At 48.0% G+C, this 26,760-nt stretch overlaps 1 long non-coding RNA gene across 1 annotated transcript in view; it reads right to left on the reverse strand.

The window, feature by feature from the left end:
* Window positions 1-23,943: 23,943 nt before the first annotated feature.
* The window catches only part of LOC138526140 (uncharacterized), a 66,656-nt gene continuing 63,839 nt past the window's right edge, over window positions 23,944-26,760 (reverse strand). Inside the window, exon 3 of the long non-coding RNA XR_011283508.1 lies at window positions 23,944-24,119. This is a non-coding gene — a long non-coding RNA (uncharacterized lncRNA). The remainder of the gene's footprint in view (window positions 24,120-26,760) is intronic.

The following is a 26,760-nucleotide window of genomic DNA, read 5'->3' on the forward strand; positions in this document are numbered from 1 at the left end:
CCTTAGTCAACATTACGATTGGAGACAAGACAGCAAAGCTTCCGGCCCTGGTTCAGGACAACGTACCTGCGAACATTTTGTTGGGAAACGATTTGGTCGAGTTGGGGATGATCACGGATGGTCTACCCATGGCTGCTGTGGCAGTCACCTGATCGCAGGTCACACAGGGTCCGGCTGCGAGCCCGGCACCCTCGCCGACGGGGAAACCCAAGGCACGAAGGAAACGTAAAAGGAAGAAGACCACCTCTGTGGAGGGAGCCCCTGCTCTTCCTGCTGTTACGACAGCACCCATTGGGATCCATGCTCCAGACGGGCTGGGTCCAGTGGTGAATCCCGTCTCAACTCCTGTGGGAGAAGAGCCAGAAGACTTTCCTGTGGGAGAGGCTCTCAACCCGGAGGATCATCCCGACCTTCAATGATTGTTAGCTGAAGGGGGACCCTCCCGGGCAGACTTCTGTAAGGGACAGAGAGAGTGCCACTCTCTCGAGGGTCTGAGGAAACAGGCCCTGTCCCAGGCACAAGGAGAAGTGCCTAGGACATTTTGGATTTATTGGGAGGGTGAGCCCCTTGTTAGTGAGCTCACTAAGCCTGAACCTGGTGACCTTCCATTTGGAAAGAGTGCGCAGTAACCTACAAGTTCTCCACTTCTTACCACCCCCAGACCAATGGTCTGGTTGAGAGATTTAATAAAACTGTCAAGGGCATGCTAGGTGCTTCGGAAGAGCCCCTAGGGAAGAAGTGGGATCTTCTTCTACCATGCCTGCTATTTGCTTACAGAGAGGTACCTCAAGAGGGTGTTGGTTTCAGCCCCTTTGAGTTACTCTTTGGACATCCCGTGAGGGGGCCCCTTGCCTTGATCAGAGAAGGTTGGGAGGCCACCCCTCCAGGTCCTGCCAAGCAAGTGGGGGACTATGTGTTAGGCCTCAGACGGAGGATGACACAGATGATGGGTCAGGCAACAGCGAATCTTAAGGCCAGCTAGGAATTGAATAAGTACTGGCATGACCTTAAAGCATCGGAAGTGGATTGTCTCCGGGACAGGAGGTCCTTGTGATGGAGCCTACCAAGCCTCGGGCTTTGGCAGATAAATGGACTGGACCCTTCAGGATAATCTCCAAGATGGGCAAGGTCAATTATCTGGTTGACATGGGAGCGACTGGGGTAGCCCCTCAGGTATTCCACGTTAACAGGCTCAAGCCTTTCCACAGGCGGGCCGAAGTCTCATGCCTCTTGCTAGCTTCAGAGCAAGAAGAGGATGAGAGTGAGCCCCTTCCTGATTTGCTGCATAGCTACCCTCAAGATGGCTCAGTGGAGGGAGTACATCTCTCTCCCGATCTGACAGCAGAGCAGCAGAGGGCCTGCAGGGCTTTGCTCCGGCAGTATGCCTCTCTGTTTTCACTGACGCCAGGCCTTACACTGTGGTGTAGGCCCGTAATTGACACTGGTGACAGTGTGCCCATCAAAAGCAGGTGCTACCGTATGTCGGATACTGTTAACAACCACATCCAGGCTGAGGTCGCCAAGATGCTGGATCTGGGTGTTATTGAACCCTCAACCAGTCCCTGGTCCAGTCCTGTGGTCCTTGTCCCCAAGGCAAGTTCCCAGGCAGGTACCAAGGATTGGAGGTTCTGGGTGGACTACCGAGGAGTCAATGCCGTCACCAAAACTGACACGCACCAATTGCCCAGGGCTGATGAGCATGTGGACACCATAGGTGCTGCCAGGGGCGTTGCTAGGGGGGGGCTAAGGGGGCCATAGCCCCTGATCTTTTGGTTGTAGCCCTGGATAGAATCTCAGGAGCTACAGCCAAAAGACTAGCTAGCCCCCAGTCCCAACAGTTCCGACATCAGCTTAGCCCCGGGTCTTTTCCAGACCTAGCAACTCCCCTGGGTGCTGCCAAATTTGTGAGCATCTTTGACCTTCCCTCAGGCTATTGGCAAATAGCTCTGATGGACCATGCCAAGACGGCATTCTCAACACCAGAGGGACTCTACCAGTTTAGGGTCATGCCTTTTGGGTTGAAGAATGCCCCTGCCACTTTCCAGAGATTGGTCAACCATGCACTTAGTGGGCTGGAAGCCTTTTGTGTGGCTTACTTAGACGACATTGCCGTCTACAGTTCCACCTGGGAAGAGCATTTGACGCATCTCGATAAAGTGTTGCAGGGCTTGAAAAGGGTTAACCTCACTATCAAGGCCACCAAGTGCCAGATATCTCAGGGGAAAGTCATGTATCTTGATCATGAGGTAGGAGGGGTCAAATCCAGCCTCTCCCCAGTAAAGTACAGGACGTACATGACTGGGAGACTCCCACTACTCAAACCCAGGTGAGAGCCTTTTTGGGCCTCACTGGGTACTATCGCAATTTCATGGCAGACTATGGAACCATAGCTGCACCACTGACAGCTCTGACTTCACCCAAACAACCTAGGAAGGTTAATTGGACTGAAGACTGTCAGAGGACCTTTGATATCTTGAAAGAAAGTCTGTGTAGGGCACCCGTGCTGTGCCCTTTATCGTTCAAACTGACGCCTGCGACACCAGAATTGGAGCTGTCTTGTCCCAGTTAGATGACAAAGGAAGAGAACATCCGATCATATTCATCAGTAGACAACTTAAGGGTAGGGAACTTAGGTGGACTACTGTTGAAAAGGAATGTTTTAGTATAGTTTGGAGCCTTGGGCGTTTTGGACCCTACCTTACCGGGTCTACCTTCAAGGTCCAAACAGATCATAGCCCCTGAAGTGGCTTATGCAGATGAAGGATGAAAACCCGAAACTGCTCAGGTGGTCCATTAGTCTGCAAGGGCTAGACGTCACCATAGAGCACAGACCAGGGAAGAGTCACGATAATGCAGATGGCCTTTCCAGAAGGTATGTTGACCGTCTGGATGAGGGTGTCTATCTCGTGGCAGATTAGGCACCATGACCTCAGTCTGGGGCGGGGGGGCGACTCTGATGCTGGAAATGCATCGGAAGGACAGGGCCTCTGTATCCTTGTCCTTTACTGCTTTTTATCGTGTGTTCTGTCGTGTTTTCCGCACAGGAGTTCATGTGGGACTCCTGGCGGTGCAGCTCTCTCTTTTGGTTTGGTGAACAGACCCATGGGATAACCTTATGGCACCCATGGGTAAGGGTGCAACCCTGTGCCCCTAGCATATGTTTTTGGGCACCTGTGTGTGACCCATAGAGCAGGGTATGGGCTAATGGCAGCTCTGTGCTGAAATGACTGGTGCCCTGAGCGTCCTCCATTTTGGGATGCCCAGGCCCTGTCATTGGAATCGGTAGATTCCTGATGGAGACAAAATGGCCCCCATGGCCTCTTGCCGTCCATCACCTGTTACCTTGATCTTCCCAAAGTCCCGGGAAGCCCTGCCTCTGTCCCTTCCCCCTGACTGGCTGTTGGGTGGAAGTTCCATATATGGTAGTGTGGGGAAGTGCCGACCAGACTGGCTGGAGCCTTCTCAACGACCGTATGTTGTGGGTACGCCTGTGGGTGGAACCTGGGTGAATGGAGTGTGTGACGAAAACGCATTCTATGTTGTGGGTGTCTAGTATCTGGTGTTTGACACAATGACTCAGACAGCCTTGCCCGAAACCGGTATGAATGCAGTATGGAGTGTTGAATGGCTCGGTACTTGTCCCAATACCCATGACTTGTTGTCAGTGTGTGGAGAGAAGTGAATGGCCTGAATGCACTGTGTGCCTGATTGCCTGCCTGCCTGCCTGAATGCCCTTAGTCGTGATTGGATGCTTGAGTGTGACCCAGCGGAATGAATGTGAGATCAACAGTATACAGTCTAGAAGTGTGCCCAGTAGCCTCTCTGTGAATTTAGAAGTGTGTCCAATAGCCTCTCTGTGAAAGCTGCATTTAGAAGTGTGCCCAATAGCCTCTCTGAGAAAGTTGCATTTAGAAGTGTGCCCAATAGCCTCTCTGTGAATTTAGAAGTGCGCCCACTAGCCTCTCTGTGAATTTAGAAGTAGTCCCAATAGCCACTCTGTGAATTTAGAAGTGTTACCAATAGCCACTCTGTGAAAGTTGCATTTAGAAGTGTGCCCAATAAACTCTCTGTGAATTTAGAAGTATTCCCAATAGCCACTCGGTGAAAAGTTGAATTTAGAAGTGTGCTCAATAGCCTCTATGTGAAAGCTACATTTAGAGGTGTACCCAATAGACTCTCTGTGAATGTTGAATTTAGAAGTGTGCCCAATATCCTAACAGTCTAATACTGTGCCGGGTTGAACCGACTAATCTCCCTAATAACCTCTCTGTGCAAAGTTAACTTAGATGCCTAATACCCTCCCTGTATAAAGTTGAATTGAGAGAAGTGCGCCTATTAGCGTGCCCTAATTGAACTGACTAGTGTCCATAATAGTCTCTCTGCGCTTAGTTCAATTTAGAAGTGTACACAACACCATTAGTATACCTAATAGTATACCTGTGTAATGTAGAATCTAGAACTGTGCCTGATAATATAATATCCCCTCTCTACAAAAATTGAATCTAGAGGTAGACCTAATATCATCTCTGTGTACAGTTGAACTTAGAAGTGTACCTAATAGTACCTAATAGCCTAATATCATCCCTATGTACAACTGAATCTAGAAGTGCACCTAATAGTCTAGAATCATCTCTGTGCAAATTGAACTTGGAAGTGTGCCTAAAAGGCTGCCCCCACTGAATTTAGAACTACAATTAGAAAACCCTCCTAAATCCACCTAAAAGCTTGTACCAAGCATGAGTGCACCCACTCCACCAATGTTTGTCAGAAACAACCACCGCGGACCGCCCCCACTCCCCGATCAGCCTGCCCTCCCGTCCCCCCCTTCCCAAATCACCCCACCCTCCTTCGCACTCCCTGCCATTCCCCTCTCCAAACACCAAGCCAAAGGGGTACGATGGCGAGCCAACCACCCTAAGACCACTCCTCCCCTGAACACCACCACCGACCAGCCAACGTTAACCATGCCCGCTCCCCTCACTATCATACTTGGCACACCCCGCCCTGCAATCATCCACCCCCCACCTTGCCCTCAAACCCCCGCCACCTTCCCCCGGCAATCGCACCCTTTCCCCTCCCTAAAATCTGCACGCCTAGCCCTAGCAAGAATCGAAGCCGCATCCCTCCCCCCTCTGACCCCCCTACCCTCTCTCACACTCCAATCGCAACAAAGAAACTAAAGAGGAAACGTGCCTGGTCCCCCTCAATCTCACAGCACTCTTCGCCTCCCCTGTCTCGACCCACCACCTCATTCCCCCACTCACCTCCCTCCCCCGTGGCTTCATCCTTCCTGAAACCCCTCTCCCTCGATTTCTCATCAACTGAAACTCCTAACCGCCCACACCCCACCTTCAAATCCCCTGAGCCAGACAGGAACATTCTAACACACGCAGCCACCCAATCCCGCCACGAGCCCGCCAATACTTCTGCTCGCCCACTATTCCCTTCGATCATCACTCACCCTATCCCTCTCCCTCTCCAGCTTCCACTCTCTCCGCCACCACCCCCTTCTGCTCCAGCTCCGAGACCAACCTCGCCTGCCGATGTGAACTGCATCCTATTTAATGCCCGATCCGTAGCAAAAAACAAACACTGCATCTTTGACCTCCTCGCCTCCGACAAACCAGACCTGGTTTTCATCACCGAAAATGGGCTCTCTGACGACTTCGCCCCAATCGCTAACGAAGTCTTCCCCCCTGACTACTCCCTCATCCCACTGAACCGTCCCACCAGAGAAGGGGGAGTAGCATTGGTCTTCAAGTCTCTTTTCGACGCCTCAATCATCGACAACCAACCTTCCATTCCTTCCTATGAATCTCTCCTCGTTGAACTATCCTTCTCCCCGTCGCTCTCACATAGCTTTGTATTAATCTACAGGCCCCCTGGCTACGATAGACAATTCGCAAACAACCTCTGCGACTCTATTGCCACCCTTCAACTAAACCATCCCAACCTCACCCTTCTTAGAGACTTCAACATATGACTTGACATCCCCACCAACACTATGACACACTCTCTGGTTGACGGTTTAGACACAATTAACCTCCAACCCCACATAAAAGGCCCGACTCACTATAAAGGACACACTCTTGATGCCATCTTTAGCTCCAAAACCCGGATTCATTTAAATCCCCCCACCCCTATCATCTGGTCCGATCACTTCATTCTCTCGTTCGCCATTCGCTCACCCGACCCCCTTCCCATACTCAAATCTGAACCTCCAAATCTACGCAAATGCTGGAAAAAACAAATTATTGTCCCGGACCTAGCCGATACACTCCTCCAGTCTCCACCACCTACCTGCCAACTCAATAAACAACTAACCGCTGACGCCTTTGACTCATGGCTCAACGCATCTCTGATGCGGCTCACACCCCCTTGCAAACCATCAACCTGCCGTGGCCTCTTCCCCAAATGGTCCACTCCTGAGTTGAAGAACACTTAACAACTATATAAATACCTACAACGCAAATGGCAGAAAGACAAAACCAAGAAGAACAGGGCCACCTTGGCCCGACACCTCTATCAGTACAAGGCCGAAATCCGGAAAGCAAAAAAAGCCCACTACAACTCCTGAATCCTAAACTGCAAAAACCCAAGCCAAGAACTCCACAAAATCATCTCTGAATTCACCAAACCGGCTTGCACCACGACTGTCCTGACCCCCTCACAATCACTGTGCGACTCACTCTCCCTCCACTTTTTCACCACGGCTCTCGAAAGAACAAATACTCTAGCCACCAAACTGGCTCTCTTACATCCACCAGGCAATACTCCCCCCATATCGGCCAGCCCACCAGCTGTGACCACTACGCAACCAACATTCGAATCCTTTAATCCAATATCACCAGAGCAATTTCTCAAACTCCTGTCCTGCCCGCAAACCATCTGGCTCTCTGCTGGACCCTTGCCCAGCCACAACCCTCAAAGAGATTTTCGCTTCCACCTGTGTAGGAGAACACGCAAGATCCATCATAAATGCCTCCGTTTCCTCTGGTATCTTTCCCGACGCATTCAAAACGGTTCATGTCAAACCGCTAATTAAAAAACCTTCCCTCGAACCTCTTGAGCCCAAAAACTACCGCCCCATCTCAAACAACAGATTCCTTGCCAAACTCATTGACCAAACCGCCTACTCCCAACTAAATGCCTTTGTCGAAGCCAACAATCTCTTAGACCCCGCAGAATCAGGTTTCAGAGCCCGTCACGGAACTGAAACCACCCTAACCTCAATCTGGGATGACCTTAAAATGATGACAGACTCTGCGGGATGCGCAGCACTAATCCTTCCTGACCTATCTGCCGCCTTTGACACAATCAATCACTCAATCCTCCTAGACCGCCTCAATTCCCTAGGAATTCGTGGAACCGAATGGATAGTCTCATTCCTCAAAGATAGGTACCAAATAACGATACTCTCCACCTATACCTCCCAAGTCCGACCAGTCGACACAGGAGTCCCACAAGGAGCATGCCTATCTGCCCTCCTATTCAATCTCTACCTGATCACTCTCCCACCAATAATTTGTTCACACAATATTCTGTGTTACAACTATGCTGACGACACTCAACTAATTCTAAAACTAATGAACTCAAAACCCAACTCCCGAACTGACCTGGCCTCCTGCCTCCTCGACATAGAAGTCTAGATGACCCAAAGCCACCTCCTGTTAAACCCCTCCAAAACAGAAATCATGGTATGTGGCAACTCCAAACTTCTTCTGCACCCACTACCCTGGCCACCCTCCATGGACAACTCACCGACCCCCTGCAACTCAGTGAAAAATCTTGGATGCACCCTTGACTCTGACCTAACACTCTCACGCCAAGTCAACAACGTCTCAAAGTCCTGCCACTACCACCTTAAAACCCTTAGGCGCATCTTTCCATATCTCTCCTTTCCCAACAGACTCTCTGCGGTCCAATCAATCGTTATATCAAGACTGGACTATGCAAACCCCCTATACCTCGGAGTCCATGCGTACCAACTGAATAAAGTCCAAAGGGCACAAAACGCGGCAGCCAAAATGCTCCTTTCGCTCAGCCCGAGAGACCACATATCCCCAGCCCTTAAGACTCTGCACTGGCTTCCAGTAGCCCGAAGGGTGACTTTCAAAACCGTATGCATCGCCCATCGAGCACTGCAAAAAACCAGACCCCAATATCTTCAAAACAAGCTAAAACCCTATCATCCTGCACGCACCCTAAAATCAAGCTCAGCCGGCCTCCTAATCATACCTAAGACAAGCTCAGTCAGGTTGGGCGGATCATCATTCTTAGCCTTGGCCCCTACCCTGTGGAACTCGCTCCCACCCCACATCCGCCTAACTGAGGATTTAACGTCTTTCCGCAAACTGCTGAAAACCTGGCTCTTCCCCTGAAACCAACGGTACCAAACTAACCCAAACAGACTAACAGCATCTCATTGACACCAATCCAACAAACTACCTGATGCAAGAAATTGACAGCTAATAACCCAGAATATAAACTAGAAGGACAAACAGAATTAAAAGAGTAAAGAATAAATCATAGGGAAACAGTAAAGAGATTTATACTGCCGAAATGGGCATAATGCATGAGGAGCGAACAAAGCGAATGGCGTGGATGAAATAGTTAGAATGGATGAAGCGTGTGGAACAGATGAATGCGCTGAGTGGAAGAATGCATGAGTGGAAGAACAGATGACTATATAGAGCGAATGAGTATGTAATTCGAATGAGTATGTAGATCGAATGAAGGTTTAAAATGGATGAACATGTTAAGCGGATGAGTGTGCAGAGCGGACGAGTGTGTAGAGCGGATGAGTGCGTAATTATAGAGAAGCTAGTAGAACGCATGAGTATGTAGAACAGATGAATGTACAGAACGGATGAGCACATACCTGATTAGTGTGTAGAGCGGACGAGTATGTAGAGCAGACGAGTATGTAGAGCGGATGAGTATGTAGAGCGAATGAGTATGTAAAGCGGATGAGTATGCAGAGCGGATGAGTATGTAGAGCGGATGAGTATGTAGAGCAGATGAGTGTCGATAGCAGATGAGTACGGAAGTGCAGAGAGTGTGTAGATCGCTGGAGCAGATGAATGTGCAGACCTTGCAAATGTATAGAACGGATGAGTGTATAAAGCAGATGAGTGTATAGAACGGATGAGTGTACTGAGTGGATGAGTGTACAGAGCGGATGAGTGTACAGAGCAGATGAGTGTACAGAGTGGATGAATGTACAGAGCGGATGAATATATAGGACAGGATTACTGCGTATTAGTGAATGACTTTATAGGGCTGACAAGCGCATATTGCTGTTGAATTTGTGGAAAACACGAGTGCTTAGAGCAGATGAGTGCATAGAGTGGATGAGTGCATAGAGCGGATGAGTGCATAGAGCAGATGAGTGCCAGAACCGGATGAGTGCGGGGAGCAGATGAGTTGAATGCGTGGAAAGCACGAGTGCATAGAGCGGATGCGTACATAGAGCAGATGAGTGAAGTGAGCGGATGAATGTGGGGAGCAGATGAATACGGGGAGCAGATGAGTGAGGCGAGCGGATGAGTGAGGCAAGCGGATGAGTGCTGAGAGCGGACGAGTGCAGGGAGCAGACGAGTGCGGGGAACGGATGAGTGCAGGGAGCGAACGAGTGCGGGGAGCAGACGAGTGCGGGGAGCCGATGAGTGCATAGAGCAGATGTGTGCAGGGAGCGGATGATCACGGGGAGTGGACGAGCATGGGGAGCCGATGAGCACGGGGAGCGGACGAGTGCGGGGAGCAGACGAGTGCGTAGAGGGGACGAGTGCGTAAAGGGGACGAATGCGTAGAGGGGATGAGAGCATAGAGGGGATGAGAGCATAGAGGGGATGAGTGCGTAGAGAGGATGAGTGCGTAGAGGGGATGAGTGCGTAGAGGGGATGAGTGCGTAGAGGGGATGAGTGAGTAAAGGGGATGAGTGCGTAGAGGGGATGAGTGCGTAAAGGGGATGAGTGCATAAAGGGGATGAGTGCATAGAGGGGATGAGTGCGTAGAGGGGATGAGTGCGTAGAGGGGATGAGTGCATAGAGGGGAAGAGGCCGACAGGAACGCATGCATGAGGCCGACAGGGATACATGCATGAGGCCGACAGGAGTGCATGCATGAAGCAGACAGGAGTGCATGCGCGGGGCAGACACAAGTGCATGCATGGGGCAGACTGGAATATGTGGGAGGGACTGGAGCACGCGGGGCGGACTGGCGTGCATGAGTGCGTCGAGCAGACCGGAGTGTGTGGAGCAGACTGGGGTGCATGGAATGAATAAGAGTGCACAGAATGGACTAGGGTGCATAGAATTGCGTGACGTACATAGTATGGTTGGAATGCAGGGAACGTTTGAAAGAGCATATAACCCATCATATCACACCACCACGCGTACTCTCCTCTTTACACCACCACTCAACTAGAATACAGAGATACTATGACACCATTCGGTATACCTGTTCTCATTCCAACATCCGCCGCTCACCCCCCATCATTCTAAGTAAGCACTGCTGGTTACACACCTCCCAGCCAGGCGTTCTCCTCCGGCCTAACGCAGCCACATTCGGTCTGGATAAATCCTGCCAGAACTAACACATACTCCTGATCTCTCAACCACCACACCTACCGCTAAGAAGCAGCTATTACACAAATACTGCACCAGCTGCACACATACCCGGTGCTCACATGCACCTTTGACTCTCTCTACTCTCTCTTCTGACCTGAACTTCGGTTCCCAAGGGCGTTCAACCTACCAGCGCCTTCAGACCATACCAATGGTATATAAGGCGCTATATAAATGCAAAATAACTTAACATAACATATCTGGGGACCTCTCACTGCTAGGAATCGTGTTCCGAAGCTGAAGTCCACTACGACGAGTAACTGGAGTAACTGAAGCTTGATCTTGAAGCCCTGCTGGACGAGAAGAATTGCTGTTGCTCTCCTTCGCAATCTGAAAGCTGTGTTACGCTCACCTGGCTCCCACAGAGGCGTCGATCGGAACTGGACAGCTGCGGTCTCCACCAATGTGACGCGTAGGGCCGAGATGACGGACTGGACTGGCCCACCGAGCTTCGTTTGCTTGGCCCGTAGGAATATTCTTCTGCAAATGGAGAAAGGGCATTAACCACCAGTGGGGTTAAGCTTAAATCCCCCACCCCTGCTGTTCTCCCCACAGATCACCTTTGATGTCCCCTCTTATAGTCTCACCTGATGGTTTGAAAAGATGAGCTCTCCATCCTGCATTGAGCGCAGGGGCATGTTGATAACCAGTTGCTTCACTGGCTCGAAGGAATTGGTGAGTTTCAGAACAATATTGACTCAGAGATTCCCGGCAAGACACTGTAAGTATAGAGTTCGTAAGAGTTCAAATGCCTGACTTTCACTCTTGTCCGATTCCTTGCAGGTTGCAGCTTGACCCTAATGAAAAGTTCTTCGTGGCAACCGGTAGTATTCCGGTAAGGATTTGTATTTTCCAACACAGTTCGATAAAATAATGTCAATATGTCACCTGTTGCTTTCTCCCTTATTCAGGCGCTGCGAGAAAGTATGAAGTCTCGGGGAATAATACCTCCGGCGGTAAAATCAGGTAAGTCTATTGTGGTGAGGAGGGTTCCCCTTGTTAGTCCCTTTGTTTCACCTTGCTGTCCTTTTGTTTCCCCTTAGGTGCCGGGGTTCGGCAAAGATGCCGACCCGTGAAGAGGAATGGTACCCCCGGTGGTAAAATCAGGTAAGTCTATGGGGGGGTAGCTAATATTCCTCTGTGTATTCCCTTGGCTCACCTTGCTGTTCTTGTCTTCTCCTTAGGTGCCGGAGTGCGGCGGGAACATGCATGAGGATGCAGTGGAATGTGAAGATGCTGCGAAGGCCGGTGAGTTCAGTGCGGCACTGCAGCAGGCGAGGCGACGCGCATAAAATAACTTCTTTCTTCCAGCTCGAAGGCGCGATGAATCGGGAATTCAGGTAAGGATCAAAGGTATTGCTCTTGTTCTAACCTTTTCTCCTTCTTTATCTCTTTTTCTAGGAGCTCCAAATTCGAGGCGGGTGTGGGAGAAGCCTGGATGCAGACTTGCAGGCACGGTGAGCGTTACGCTGCTGGATGCAGAATAACGCGAAGCGTGTGCTGCTCTTCGGGCATGGTTTAAATAGCCTCCAAAGTAGTTCCAGGTAAATATTCCTCCCCAGCCCCGCCCGAGTAAATAAATAGTCCCTAAGTAAAGTAGTCCCTTCCAAGCCTCTTTTGGCTTGGAGCTCCTGCAGCATGGTCTGCATCAGGTAAGTTTGCAGCATGGTCTGCATCAGGTAAGTTTTAATCTATGAGCCTGGTGCCTGTGGCGCCAGGACAGACTCTCCATATGAGCCTGGCGCCATAGGCGCCAGCACTGGACCCAAATAGCCCCTAGCAGGGGTTGTTGGGCTTGCTTAAGATAACTTGATGCCTGCTTCCGGGGTTGCTGGACTTGATCTGGGTCCCCGGGGATAGGCATCATGACAGCACTACCCCCCAAGGCCCCACCTAAAGTCGTTCTTCCCCGTGGTTTCGGTTTGTCTGGGAAATTTCTGTGGAATTTTTTCACCAATCGGGGTGCATGAACATGGTCACTAGGTTCCCATGACCTTTCCTGTGGTCCGTAACCTTTCCAGTCGATTAATTAAAAGAGTTTTGACTTTATCAGTTCAGGATGTTCTTAACTTCAAATTCGGGTTCTCCGTCTACAAGGATAGGGCCTGGTGGCTTGGTTAGTCTTGTCCCTGGTTGCACTGGCTTCAAAAGTGACACATGAAAGACGGGGTGAATTTGCATATTAGCAGGTAAGTCCAACTTGACAGCCACCGGGTTGATAATGGCCTTAATAGAGTAAGGTCCCAAATATCTGGGGTTAAAGGTCCGTGTTCCCTTTAAAGGTATATGTTTTGTGGCTAACCATACTTGGTCCCCTATCTGGTATTGTGGAGTATCACTTCTATGCCGATCAGCATCTTTCTTGTATTTTTCTTTCGCCTGTTTTAAATGTGTAGTTGCTTCCTTAAAGGCTTGTGTAATCGTAGCGTGCAGATGGTCCACTGCAGGCATTTCTAAGTGTTGGGGTGAGTCAAGGTCTGAGGTTCGAGGATGTGCCCATATAAGGTATAAAAGGGGCTTTGTCCAGTTCCAGAGTGTACTGAGTTATTGTATGGATATTCGGCGATCCAAAGAATATCTTTCCAATTACTCTCAGTCTGATGTAACATACACCGCAGGTATTGTTTGAGAGTCTGGTTGGTCCTCTCCGTTTGACCATAGGTCTGGGGGTGGTGACTGGTCGATAACCTCACATCGATTTGCGCCAATTCACAGCATTTTTTCCAAAAATGTGAAATGAATTGACTGCCCGTCAGAGACCAATATGGACGGAAATCCGTGTATGCGAACAATGTTTTCGAGGAACTCCTTGGCCAGGATTGAAGAAGAAGGTAATCCCTTTAAAGGAATAAAGTGGGCCATCTTGGAAAAAAGATCCACAATAACTAGAATAGTCTTAAATCCATTGCATGGGGGTAGATCAGTATTAAAGTCTAACGATAAGGTGTGGCATGGTGTAGGCGGAATGTCTAAAGGTTGTAAGAGTCCAGCTGGTTTTTTCTTTTGACTTTTGTTTTGGGCGCAAATGCCACAAAACATCACAAATGATTTAATATCCTTTCACCAGGCGGGCCACCAGAATTGTCTTTTAATTTTAGCTTCAGTTTTTGCAATACCTGGGTGCCCCTCCATTAGGGTATCATGATAACGGGAAATGACTAGCTCTTGTAGTTCCTTGTGTGGCAGAAATAGCCGCCCTTGGTAATAAGGCAGATCATTGGTGACAAAGTAGTCCGGGCCTTTTTTTACCCAGTCCTGCAGGGCTGTAGGATCAAAGAGTTGCTGGATCTTTACCTGAATGTCCTCTAGTGTCTGCAGAGGAGTCAGGCCAAGAATTCTTTGTTCGGAAATTATAGGTATTGGTTCTGGGTTCACTTCTGCCTCTCCCATCCCTATTCGTGATAAGGCGTCTGCTTTACCATTCTTATAACCTGGTCGATAGGTTATTATGAAATCGAACTCGGCAAAGAACAATGCCCATCGGAGTTGACGTGACGATTGGGCCTTGGCTGTCTTTAAATACTGTAAGTTCCGGTGATCGGTGATCACAGTAATGGTATGCCTGTCACCGAGAAGATAGTGCTGCCAAGCCTTGAAGGCAGATTTAATGGCTAATAACTCCTTGTCGGCAACCGCATAGTTTAACTCGGGTGCCGAGAACTTTCTGGACCAAAATGCTACTGGATGAAGCTCGCCAGTTTCAGGGTCCTTTTGAGACAGGACAGCTCCCATGGCTAGAATGGATGCATCAGTTTCCACTATTTATGGAAGTTCAGGGCGCGGGTGCTTTAATACAGGTGCAGAAGTGAATTTCGCTTTCAGCTCTTGGAAGGCATTTTCAGCTTCTTCAGTCCACATAAAGCGTTTATTTTTTCGCAAGAGTGCTGTGATGGGATGTACAACATGTGAAAAATCTGGGATGAATCTGCAGTAGAAATTGGCAAAGCCGAGCATGCTTTGTACTCCTTTAACTGAACTTGGTGATGGCCACTTAAGGATTGCGTCCACCTTTCGTGAGTCCATTCGGACTCCCTTTGGGGTCAGGATAAACCCAAGCAATTCAACTTCTGTGGCATGAAAAATGCATTTTTCCAGTTTTGCATGTAGTTTGTGCTGTCGCAATTTCTCAAGGACTGCTCGGACCTGCTTCACATGGTCAGATTCTGAAGAGGAGTATACTAGAATATCATCGATATATACAACAACACAAACGTCAATGAGTTCACAAAGGACATCGTTCATGAAGTATTGGAAGGCTGCTGGTGCATTGCACAACCCGAAAGACATCACCTGGTATTCGAATAACCCATACTTAGTGCGGAAAGCAGTCTTCCATTCGTCGCTTTCTTTTACACGTACCAGATGGTATGCCCCCCGGAGCTCTAATTTAGTGTATATACAAGCGTCCTTCACTTGGTCTAGTAGTTCAGGGATCAGAGGCAATGGGTATCGGTTCTTAACAGTTATCTGGTTCAATGCGCGGTAGTCTATGCACGTTCTGAGGTCACCTTCCTTTTTGGGCACGAAGAACAAAGCTGAAGATGCAGGGGACTTGGATGGGCGAATAAAGCCATTGGCAAGGTACTGGTCTAAGTATTGTCGTAGGTGAAGGTTCTAAGGTTCCGTAAGGGCATAGATCCTGCTACAAGGGGGTTGTGCACCGTGTATGAGATCGATTTGACAATCGTACGATCTGTAAGGAGGTAAGGTGTTTGCCTGTACTTTTTGGAAGACATCCTGGAATTCTTGGTATTCTGGAGGTAGTTGCATGACTGCTGTGGTTACTGTGGCCAGGCCTGCGTTCTGACTTTTCTTTGGGTAACAGGTTTGTACACAATCCGGGAAGGTTATTCTCTTCTCTCGCCAATCAATACAAGGATTATGTGTTTCCAACCAAGGTATCCCCAGTATTATTTGGAACTGTGGGGCTTTGATTAGATCAAAAACAATAGTCTATTGATGCCCATCCTGACCCAATAGTGTCATCTCTGCAGTGGAATGAGTTACAGGCCCAGAGGCAATTTCAGTTCCATCGACTGTGGTGATGACATCTGAGGTGGTTTTTCGGCAGAGAGGTAGATTCATCCTGGAAGCCAATTCATAGTCCACATAGTTTCCTATGGCCCCGCTATCAATGTATGCCCTTACTGCATGCATACGCGATGGCTGCCCTGGATCTATGAGGACCACTGGTATGATGAAATGCGAGGTCTGAGTATCCTTCTTCAAGCTCGGCAAGCGGACCTCTACGCTTGTCGGGCGTGGTCGTTTCCCGAGTCCGACTCCATATGGCTTTTATCAGCAACTCCTACCACCTTCTTGGGTGGTTTTACAGGGCAATCCCGTAGAAAATGCCCAGAAGTTCCACAATATAAACACAATTGCATCAGCCGTCTCCTTTCTCTTTCCTTCTGGGTTAAGGATCCTTTAACCCCTCCGATTTGCATGGTTTCTGAAGCATCTGCTCCTTTGGGGTTACCGTGGGTTTTGACCAACACCTGATTCTCAAACTTGGCTCGATCAGCCTTTCTGTTCTGAAGTCTGTGATCTAACTGGACCACTAAGTCTATATATTCAGCGCAGTCTTGAGGTGGGTTCACGACTTGAGCCAAGACATCCTTGAGTTCTCCTCGAAGCCCTCGATGAAATAACATGATTCGTTTTACCTCAGGCCATCCAGTTTCCACTATCAACCTATTAAAGGTTGCGATGTAGGATAGAAGGTCCTGGCTACCCCGTCGTAGGGACAAAAGTTTGTTATCCAGGGCCTGTCCTTGGGAGTGCCGGGCAAATAGTCTTTCCATGCTCGTTTGAAAGCCCTGAAAATCCCGAAGAATTGGGTCATCCTGAGTAACTAGTGGAATTGACCAATCAGCTGCACTGCCGCTGAGATATAACAATACAAAGGCTACCTTGACTTGATCGTTTGGGAAGGCTCCAGGTCTGCATAAAAAGTGCAGGCGGCATTGGTTCATAAACACGGCAAACCTTTTGGGATCTCCGGCAAAGCGTTCGGGTGGAGCTAATGGAATATTTCCTGATAGGTTTATTTGCACAGGGTTACTCGATAACACAGGATCTGGATTTCCCCCGGAACCAGGTAGGGGTGCTTGTCCAGCCTGGCTTTGCAATAGTTGCCTAGCAAGGTCATCAGTTTGCTCCTTTGACAAAATCAGTTCTCTCCTAGGAGCATTGGTTTCTAGACGGGCGTAATGCACTTCAGCCCTCAGTTCTCCTAGTAATTGGGCCAATTGGTCAGTCTCTGAGGTATCCATAACGCCCGGGTGGGAATTTGTGGGTAGGCTTCGCGTTCTGTTACGCTCACCTGGCTCCCACAGAGGCGTCGATCGGAATTGGACAGCTGCGGTCTCCACCAATGTGACGCGTAGGGCCGAGATGACAGACTGAACTGGCCCACCTAGCTTCGTTTGCTTGGCCCGTAGGAATATTCTTCTGCAAATGGAGAAAGGGCATTAACCACCCGTGGAGTTGAGTGTAAATCCCCCCACCCCCACTGTTCTCCCCACAGATCACCTTTGATGTCCCCTCTTATATTCTCACCTGATGGTTTGAAAAGATGAGCTCTCCATCCTGCATTGAGTGCAGGGGCGCGTTGATAACCAGTTGCTTCACTGGCTCAAAGGAATTGGTGAGTTCCAGAACAATATTGACTCAGAGATTCCCGGCAAGACGCCGTAAGTATAAAGTTCGTAAGAGTTCAAATGCCTGACTTTCACTCTTGTCCGATTCCTTGCAGGTTGCAGCTTGACCCTAATGAAAAGTTCTTCGTGGCAACCGGTAGTATTCTGGTAAGGATTTGTATTTTCCAACGCAGTTCGATAAAATAATGTCAATATGTAACCTGTTGCTTTCTCCCTTATTCAGGCGCTGAGAGAAAGTATGAAGTCTCCGGGAATAATACCTCCGGCGGTAAAATCAGGTAAGTCTATTGTGGTGAGGAAGGTTCCCCTTTGTTTCACCTTGCTGTCCTTTTGTTTCCCCTTAGGGGCCGGGGTTCGGCGAAGATGCAATGGAAGCTGCGCCGACCCGTGAAGAGGAATAGTACCCCCCGTGGTAAAATCAGGTAAGTCTATGGGGGGTAACTAATATTGCTCTGTGTATTCCCTTGGCTCTCCTTGCTGTTCTTGTCTTCTCCTTAGGTGCCGGACTGTGGCGGGAACATGCAGGAGGATGCGGTGGAATGTGAAGATGCTGCGAAGGCCGGTGAGTTCAGCGCGGCGCTGCAGCAGGTGAGCCGACACGCATAAAATAACTTATTTCTTCCAGCTCGAAGGCGCGATGGATCGGGATTTCAGGTAAGGATCAAAGGTATTGCTCTTGTTCTAACCTTTTCTCCTTCTTTCTCCCTTTTTCTAGGAGCTCCAAACTCGAGGCGGGCGTGGCAGAAGGCAGGATGCAGACTTGCAGGCACGGTGAGCGTTACGCTGCTGGATCCAGAATAACGCGAAGCGTGTGCTGCTCTTCGGAAGTGGTTTAAATAGCCTCCAAAGTAGTTCCAGGTAAGTATTCCTCCCCAGCCCCGCCCGAGTAAAAAAATAGTCCCTAAGTAAAGTAGTCCCTTCCAAGCCTCTTTTGGCTCGGAGCTCTTGCAGCATGGCCTGCATCTGGTAAGTTTCCAGCATGATCTGCATCAGATAAGTTTTAATCTATGAGCCTGGCGCCTATGGCAACAGGACTGACTCTCCATATGAGCCTGGCACCATAGGCGCCAGGACTGGACCCAAATAGCCCCTAGAAGGAGTTGTTGGGCTTGCTTAGGATAACTTGATGCCTGCTTCCGGGGTTGCTGGACTTGATCTGGGTCCCCGGGGGTAGGCATCATGACAGCTGTTGTGCCTCCAAGAACTGACCCAGAGAGGACCTGGTAAGGTGCCCTCTTCCCAAGCTACGAGGGACCATTGTGCACCAGCTGATCTTTGCCTAAGCTCCCTGGTAGACAGACCTTTGACAGGCTGCCGACCCGATACAGGGACTGCTGCGGAACTCCAAGGAGAAGCGCCCGGACTGTTGTCTGCCACTGTCGACAACCGACTTCGCCGACCGGAGCCGCCGTGCTCCCGTTTGCCTAAGAACTTCATTTGATCCAAGGACGCTCTCGTCCACATCGTCGCCGCTGTATCCCGCTGGAGAAGGCCTGACCGTCGACGCGTCGAGGAGCATCCACCGATGGGCTTCCCGCCACCCAAAGACCACAGAGACGCCGACACCTCGACATCCTTGCTGGGCCACAGTTCTTCAAACTTTTTGCGGTGCAGAACTATCAACACCAGGTGCCCTGCATGCCTTACACCCAGACCCATAGGTATCACGGCGAGGTTACAGACAGCTTGGTAATGCATATGTTACATTGGCACAAATGGCAAAAAATACAAGAAATACAACATAGGACAGATATTCATAACATAACATGGTAAGATATATTTACATCGCATTGAGATGACTATATTAATGTTACTGATTAAATAGGCAGGTTTTCAGCATTTTTTTTACCCCTTTAGGGTTGTCTCATTTTTGATGGAGATCGGCAAAGTGTTCCAGTGTTTGGAGGCTAAATGCTGAAAACTAGCGCCTCCTGCTCTAGTCTTTTTGAAGTGGGGTATTGCGAGTAATGAGTGGTTGTTAGATCTTAGGGATCTGGTACTTGTTTTTTTTGTTATTACGTGATTTAAACAGATAGGGGCATTTTCGTATAGGCATTTGAAAGTGGTGCACAGTGTTTTGAACACGATCCTTGCTTTGATGGGGAGCCAATGGTGCTTGCTTCTAATTTTGGAGATGTGATCCGATTTTCTTATTCCAAGGGCCGCCCTACGGGCTTTATTTTGTATCATCTGCAGTTTATTGAGGTTGGTGGTCAAAGTACCTAGAAATAGAAATTTGCAATAGTCGAGTCTAGATAAGATCAGGGCTCTTGCTAGAGTGATGCAATTGGATGAGGTCAGGAATTGACGGCTGACTGAGATGAGCTTTGAAGTGTAGGACGTGTAGGATGAGAGTGTGCTGATGTGTTTGGTCAAGGAGAGGTTTGAATCTAGATAGACTCCTAATGTTTTTACATGTTTGAGTACTGGGATGATGGTGCCGTCTATGTTGATTGTGGCATAGTCTGGCTGAAGTGCATTTATTTTGGCTTGTGAACCCACAATGAGGATCTCTGTCTTTTCATCATTAAGACAGAGGCTGTTTAAAGCCATCCAGTTTTGAATTATGGAATAGATTGTATTTATGGTAGATGTGTCTTGTATGTAATCCCTGTGAGTGTGATGAGAATCTGGGTATCATCTGCAAAGTGGGTGTAGATGACACCCATATTATCCAATGCTGAGAAAAGGAGCTTCGTGTAAGCATTGTAGAGAGTGGGGGATAGGCAGGATCCTTGTGGGACACCTATGGGGACTGGTATAGGGTCTGCAGCTTCTTTGCCTATAGACACTCTGGAAGTTTGTTCTGCTAAAAAGGATTTGATCCTGGAAATCTTTAGCTAGGGTGGAGCAGAGTTTGCTGTGATCCACAAGGTCGAACGCTGCAGATAGGTCCAATAGGAGAAGGATAGAGCTTCCCTGAATCTCTGATAGAGTCCATTTGGATTTTGAGATCCAGTAGCGCTGTTTCTGTGCTATGGTTAGGGCGGAAACCAGATTCTCTGGTGCCAAGGAGTTGGTTCTGTTCCAAGTGTGCTTGGACTTGATTGTAAGTTATTTTATCAATGATTTTTAATAGGAAAGGGACCGTTGTTATAGGTCTATAGTTTGTGGGCACAGTGGGGTCGAGGTTGGGCTTTTTTAGCAGGGGGTAACCCAAGCTTCCTTAATGCTAGCTGGCACTGTATTTTTGTCAAAAGAGGCATTTATGAATTTCGTTATGATGGGTGTCAGTATATCGGCGCATGATTTGACTACTTTAGCCGGGACGGAGTCTCACTTGCAATTGGATGCAAGTGAGGCATGTTTTCTTTTTCTTGTCTACTATTTTTCACTCAAAAGCATGTCACAAATAATAATGAAGCCTCTGTTGTTTATAAATGCCAATAAAATGTTACATTGAAAAAAGAAATTGGAGTCCTACCGAACTACTGTGTGTCTGTGTGTGCTTGTGTGGTATGCTGGTGGTGTCAAGAGAGAAGGACTGAGTGTTAGCCTCAGGTTTGATAATGAGGATGTCATTAGTAACTGGCGGGAAGGGTGATAGGGAGGGCAAGAATGGCGTGGGGCATGGGATAGGATGGTGCCTTGGGCATGCTGGTTTAGAGAGGCCATTTTTGTGTACATTGTAATGGCTACCTAGGCAAAAAATGTGGTTTGGTATGAGATAGAAAGGGGACATGATGGAATTTAGGCAACCTAACATGATTGATGTGTCTAGGTGGATATATGGTCAGTGTTAATCAATACTAGTGGTGTATAGGCTTGAAGGGCAGCTATAGTTAATGAGTAGTGCTGATATTTATCCAAATAATCTAATACTTAGTCATACAACTATAAAATAGGCTGATTAAACAATTCAACAAGTAGGCTAGTTTGACTTTTAGGATACAAGCATTATTGGCATCAAAGCAGAAGGCAATTCTTAGCAGCATTGTATAAAGGCTAGTCAATAAGAGAACAATACAGTTGAAATAAACATTATATACATGGATTAAAGGCCTGTGGGCAACTAGGTCATCAAAACAGTTATACAAATAGGCTATTTCGCTGTTGGGCGGGTGGGCTTATCAATCGTGGAATATGAAGCTATTGTCAGTTAAGCAGTAGGCTAATGCAGTAGTACTGCATATAGATTGACAAAATATTGAAGCTAGTCGCTAAAACATGCTAGGCAGTATAGACTGTAAATTGGGCATTTGGGTATGCGTAGTAAGTAATGTTGGCAGGAGCGCTCGAGTGTTATGGTAGCACTGCTCTGAATAACTGATGGGCATTAATGCATAGCCATTCAAGGTGAAGTAATATGAGGCGCATAGTGGTGGTATCACTGTTTCGTTTCAATGTGCAATTATCTAATAGATACGCGTATGTTAACAAATGGGCATGCCGTACTCGTCACCCCTATAGCAAAGGCAGGTGAGTACCTTGGTGAGCTAGTGAATGTCAATGAGGGTCACAATGTTTTTAACTCTGGCTTTGGTACTCACTTGTTGACCGGAGCCCGCTACTGGCTGGAAAACAATGTCTGGATGGAAAGTTAGCTGGGTTGGAGGAGGTATCCCAGTAGATTTGCCGCAGTTGCCCAGAGGTGAACAGGGGCAAGCAGGGCCTTTAGCTGGCCTTCAGTGCCGGCTCTTCCGCCTGCTGGCGGATGTCTAGTTGTGAATGGATGGTGTTGCTTAGCAACGCTCAGGAGGCATAGCCTCACTTTTGCGCAGCGACGCACCTGACATTTTGTTTTTCAAATCAAATGTCGGCGCGGTGCGCCGAGCTGATCCAGCCACTGCAGGCTGCAATATCAATACGAGGCAGAGGATGATGCTTCACGAAGGGTCACTGGTCATTTCAAGCAAAAAGTCGGCAGCATTTCCGTCGTGGATAGTGCTGCAGGCCCAGCAGGTGCGGACTGCGCTGTTGTGTTTTGGGGCAGTGGGGGTCGCAGGAGAACTCTTGTAGATGGTGGGGGCTCCTGCCCTCTCCACCCAGATAGGGATTGTGTCGTGTCTTTGGGGTTCTCTAGTATGGTATGTATCTTTTTTGTTCTTTTTGAAGTTATGCTTGTACCTAGTTAAAATGAGATTTCAAAAAGTCTTGATGACTATTGCCTATTGCATATAGGTTGATTTTTAGGTTGTTGTGTTATATTTATGTGTTAGATGCTAATAATAAGACAGTAGCACAAAACAGTAGCAATAGTTCGAGATAGTTAAAACAAATACAATTGTAGGCAGTAAATGGAAGAAAACAGTACAATGTAATAAAAAACAAATGTCCTGCCTTACAAGTATACAGCCCTTTAAGTGAGAAACTAAGAGGCATGTAGATTTCCTCAATTTAAAGTGAAGAGGCACGTGAATAATGCATTTCTTCATTCATGATTTGTGTTTCTCAACAGCTACCATGAAATTACCTGAAGGAAGTTACCTGCTGCCCTAAGAGACCACACCCTACAAATGGCACAGAGTTTCCCCACACACCAGGAACATTCCATTGAACTGGCCCAGGAACTGGGTTTTATCCAACATTAAATTGGCAACAGGAAATGCTCAAAGCACCAGTTGAAACTAGCACTCTTTGCATTCATGAAAAACGTTGCCCTTGCTGCAATGAAACAATGTACATTACAGGAATATACAAACACAACGTTTTGGTGATGTGTAGAACAGCATCGCATTTCATCTAGGTAAGTGAGCTCTGATGCACTCACACCGCCTGCTGCTGCCTGATTCGTGTAGCTTATCTCACTTAGAGCTCGTAAGCTCTCAGCTGCAACGTGTCTGCATAACAGTTATCCAGATCCAACTTCGCTTTACCATATTAAACCCTTTATTGTGTTCAGCCGTGCCGCGAGCACTATGAGGTCTGACCACGCCAAGACGGCCGACCCGTAGGCTCACCGAACCTCCACCCGACTCCGCTGCTGCCTGTTGTGGACTGGCTGCCCATCAACCTATCCCTGCAGCCTACGCACCGGCAGGCGCAAGCCGGCATCCGCAACAAAGGTGGAGAAACAAAGGCTCATGTCCCGAGACTGTCGTGGCCTCTGGCGCCGTAGGGCCAGAAACGCTGTTCGATGCATACCGACTACCAGGGTAAGACTGTTCGCCCGAGCCCACCTGCATCTAACATTTTACTCCTAACTACCTGCAAGCTCGTATCCCTAGCTCACCCTGACCTACGGGTGCTCCCTACCGGGCCACAGATCTGTCTGATTCAGATGCGAGAAGCGCAAGCCCCAACTTTAACTTCATACTGTTGACTCCATACTGTTAGTGTATCTACTCTCACTATGTGCCCTGCTAAACCTAATATCTACTACGCCATATGTGACTTTGAGACCGCATCCTAATGCTACATGCTCTGCCATATATCCCTGCTATACTGGAAAAGTTGCATTGTATACTGTGCCATATTGAGATCCTGACATCTCATATATGAGTAGTTTAGAAAGCCTCACTATCTGCGTTGCCTACCCAGATCAATGTGAATGGTATATTACAGAGCTCCTAGTAATTACAGGTAATGCAATTAAATATGAACTAAAGATCCTTGAGAGTTACCCAATTGGTGAATATAAGGTAACATAAATTGACACTATCTACCATTCAAAGAAGGTTCACAATGATCTTATTAGAGAAGCATTTAGTCTATTTAGATTTTCAATAAGTTATTTTTAATGTTCCATAAGCTTATTCAGCAAAAACGTTAAACTTAAACATCAAAGAGCACCACTTTTAAGCAATAATGCTAAAGTTAAACAACAAAAAACGCCAACACGTGTTTCAACCCTAATCTGGGCCGTATTCAGGGCGTAAGAAATATATGGCTGCCAACAGAAATAACAGTTTGTACATATTTAAACACATAGATCATCGACATTATTGTAGGTCAAAAGCCAGCAGTTATGGAATTCCAGTGAAGATGTAGAGGCATGAATACAGAAGAGGGGTAAGGGAAGGGGAAGGGAAAACAAAAACAAAAGAAATAGTCAGCGAAAAAAATGCACTGTCTTAACTGTATTATTTCATTAATGTGATAGTGCAGTCAAAAGTAATAATAATAATAATAATAGGTGTGCATATCCACATCACAAAGAGAAATAAATAACAGTCTAAACAAGAGGGGGTACCTGATAAGTGACCCCACTACTGACGCATACCTCAAATTCAGTGACTTGTACTTTATTTTCACTCATAACTACTCAAACTTACCCTTTGTGTTTGTGCGCAACTTCCCATCCAGGATAATTTCTCAGACAGCTCTGCCATATATGCCCTGCTATAATGGACAAGTTGTATAGTATAATGTGCCATATTGAGATCCTGACGTCCTAATGTTAAATGCTCTGCCATATATGTCCTGCTATACTGGACAAGTTGTATTGTATACTGTGCCATATTGAGATCCTGACGTCCCAATGTTAAATGCTCTGCCATATATGTCCTGCTATACTGGACAGGTGTATTGTCTACTGTGCCATATTGAGATTCTGACGTCCTAACACTATATGCGCTTCTGTTTATGCTTACCTATAGTTACCTGTAGGCCTACCCCATCATGAGGCTCAGAGTCTCCCACACACAGTATACTGCTCACACTACCATCCTCTCCTTCATCATAACCCTCTACTCAGAAACTGCCATGATCCACTCAACCACCCTCCCACCTTCTACACCCACAAACTCCATGCACACAGGGACACTGCTCCCTTACGCCACCGCAGAGTACCATGATGCCACTCACACTATTAAGAGGTCAGATTTCTCCCATGCCAATTGAGTCTCCGTGCTCACACCATTACAGCACCCCGTCCAAGCTACCAGACTTTCTTTCACTCTCCCATGCACACTATCACCTCACCCATGCCTATTAGCCTAAGAAACCGGAGACTAGGCACCCGCACTGCAGCGAACACCTCCTCCTACATCACTTACCCCTTCACACCAAAAGTAAGGCCAACCCCGCCTCACAGCACTAAGCCTTCACCCTCAACCGCCATACCTACTAACCCCCCACCCAAAGTTTGCGTACCCATGCCACCATTAGTTAAAAACTCCCTAATACCACACCTCAAATGCGCTCAGCTCAACGTGCGCTCTCTCCCTGCTCACGCTCTCGAAATAAGTGACCTCCTATCTAGTCAAGACCTAGACATATTAGGCATTACTGAAACGTGGCTACACAAGGCTTCTGGCCCTGCCATCTCCCTCGCTCTGCCCCCAGGGTACACAATCCTCAGACAGGACAGACCATCCAAAATAGGATGGGGAGTTGCACTAATCTACAAAGATACCCTATCTATCAGACCCATCTACCGTCTCTGGGAGGGCAACGCAGACATCCTATCTGTCAAACTATCCCTCTCACCAAACAACATCATTAACATCCATGTACTTTATCGGCCTGTTAGGGAGAATTCTCACACAAGTGCTAAATTCCCTCTACCTTAGAGCCCTCCAGCTCTCTTGCTATATTTTGGGGCTTTGAACTTTTCATTTTCAATGTGTTTTACTTTTGTGTTCTTTAGTTATGGAGTTTTAAAACAACTACAGTGACATCATCTGTTTCTATGTGTCACACAGCACCTTCAGTGAAGTGTCACAGGGATCTCTTTCAGACTTCCCAAGGTTTAAATACCTTCTCTGGGACTGACTACTGTCTCCCAGAGCAGGTAAAGTTAAATTGGCTTTACTAGTCTTTTTAAATTTACTGACCCAGCACACACTATCTTCCTATAGAGTGCTGGAGGGGTTGCATAGCTTCCCCTGAATCAAAACACTCATGTAAGAGTCAAATGTTACCTTTTCCTACTTTAAATGGCTGGTGGCAGTGGTTTAGATCAACTACCGTGATTTTTCCCGACCGCTAACAATGGTAAAACAAATCGGGTCAGCCATGTTTTTCAATATGGCGCCCCAGACCTGTCTGTAAAAACAGACTATGGTCATCTTTTTTCGCCATTTCTTTTAGAAAAAATCCTTCTTGTGTTTAACTCTGCGCGCCAAACCAGGTTTGGTCTCTTTGTTCGTTGGCCTTTGGCGGGCTTCAATGCTGAAGCCCTCCTCTGGCGCCTGAGTGTCTGGGATGGACAGGATGTGAGGGAGGTGCCCGAAACTCCCTGTGCTTAGTCTCCTCTGAATGCACTCTAGTGTGATTGGCCAGCGGGTTGTCCGGCAAGGACAGCCACCCTGTCGTGTGAGTGACAGCCAGCTGGAATGAATGGTGGAAAACTGTTTAAAAGCAGGTCTCTGGGACTTGGAAAGCAGAGTCGACCACTGGAACAAAAGAACCGAAGACGAGCTGAAGGAAGAGGACTGCTGCAACTCCTGGACGACCGGTGAAGCCCTGCTGCAGGTCCGAATTCCCTGAAACTCCACCGACAGAGAAGCCCTTCAAGGTTAACTTCTTCCCTTGAATTTGGTGGGAACAACCAACTCGCAAGCCACCTGCACACCGTCCCCATCTGG

Source organism: Ambystoma mexicanum, chromosome 7p (genome assembly GCF_040938575.1).
Source record: "Ambystoma mexicanum isolate Mex_15411 chromosome 7p, UKY_AmexF1_1, whole genome shotgun sequence".
NCBI lineage: Eukaryota > Metazoa > Chordata > Amphibia > Caudata > Ambystomatidae > Ambystoma > Ambystoma mexicanum.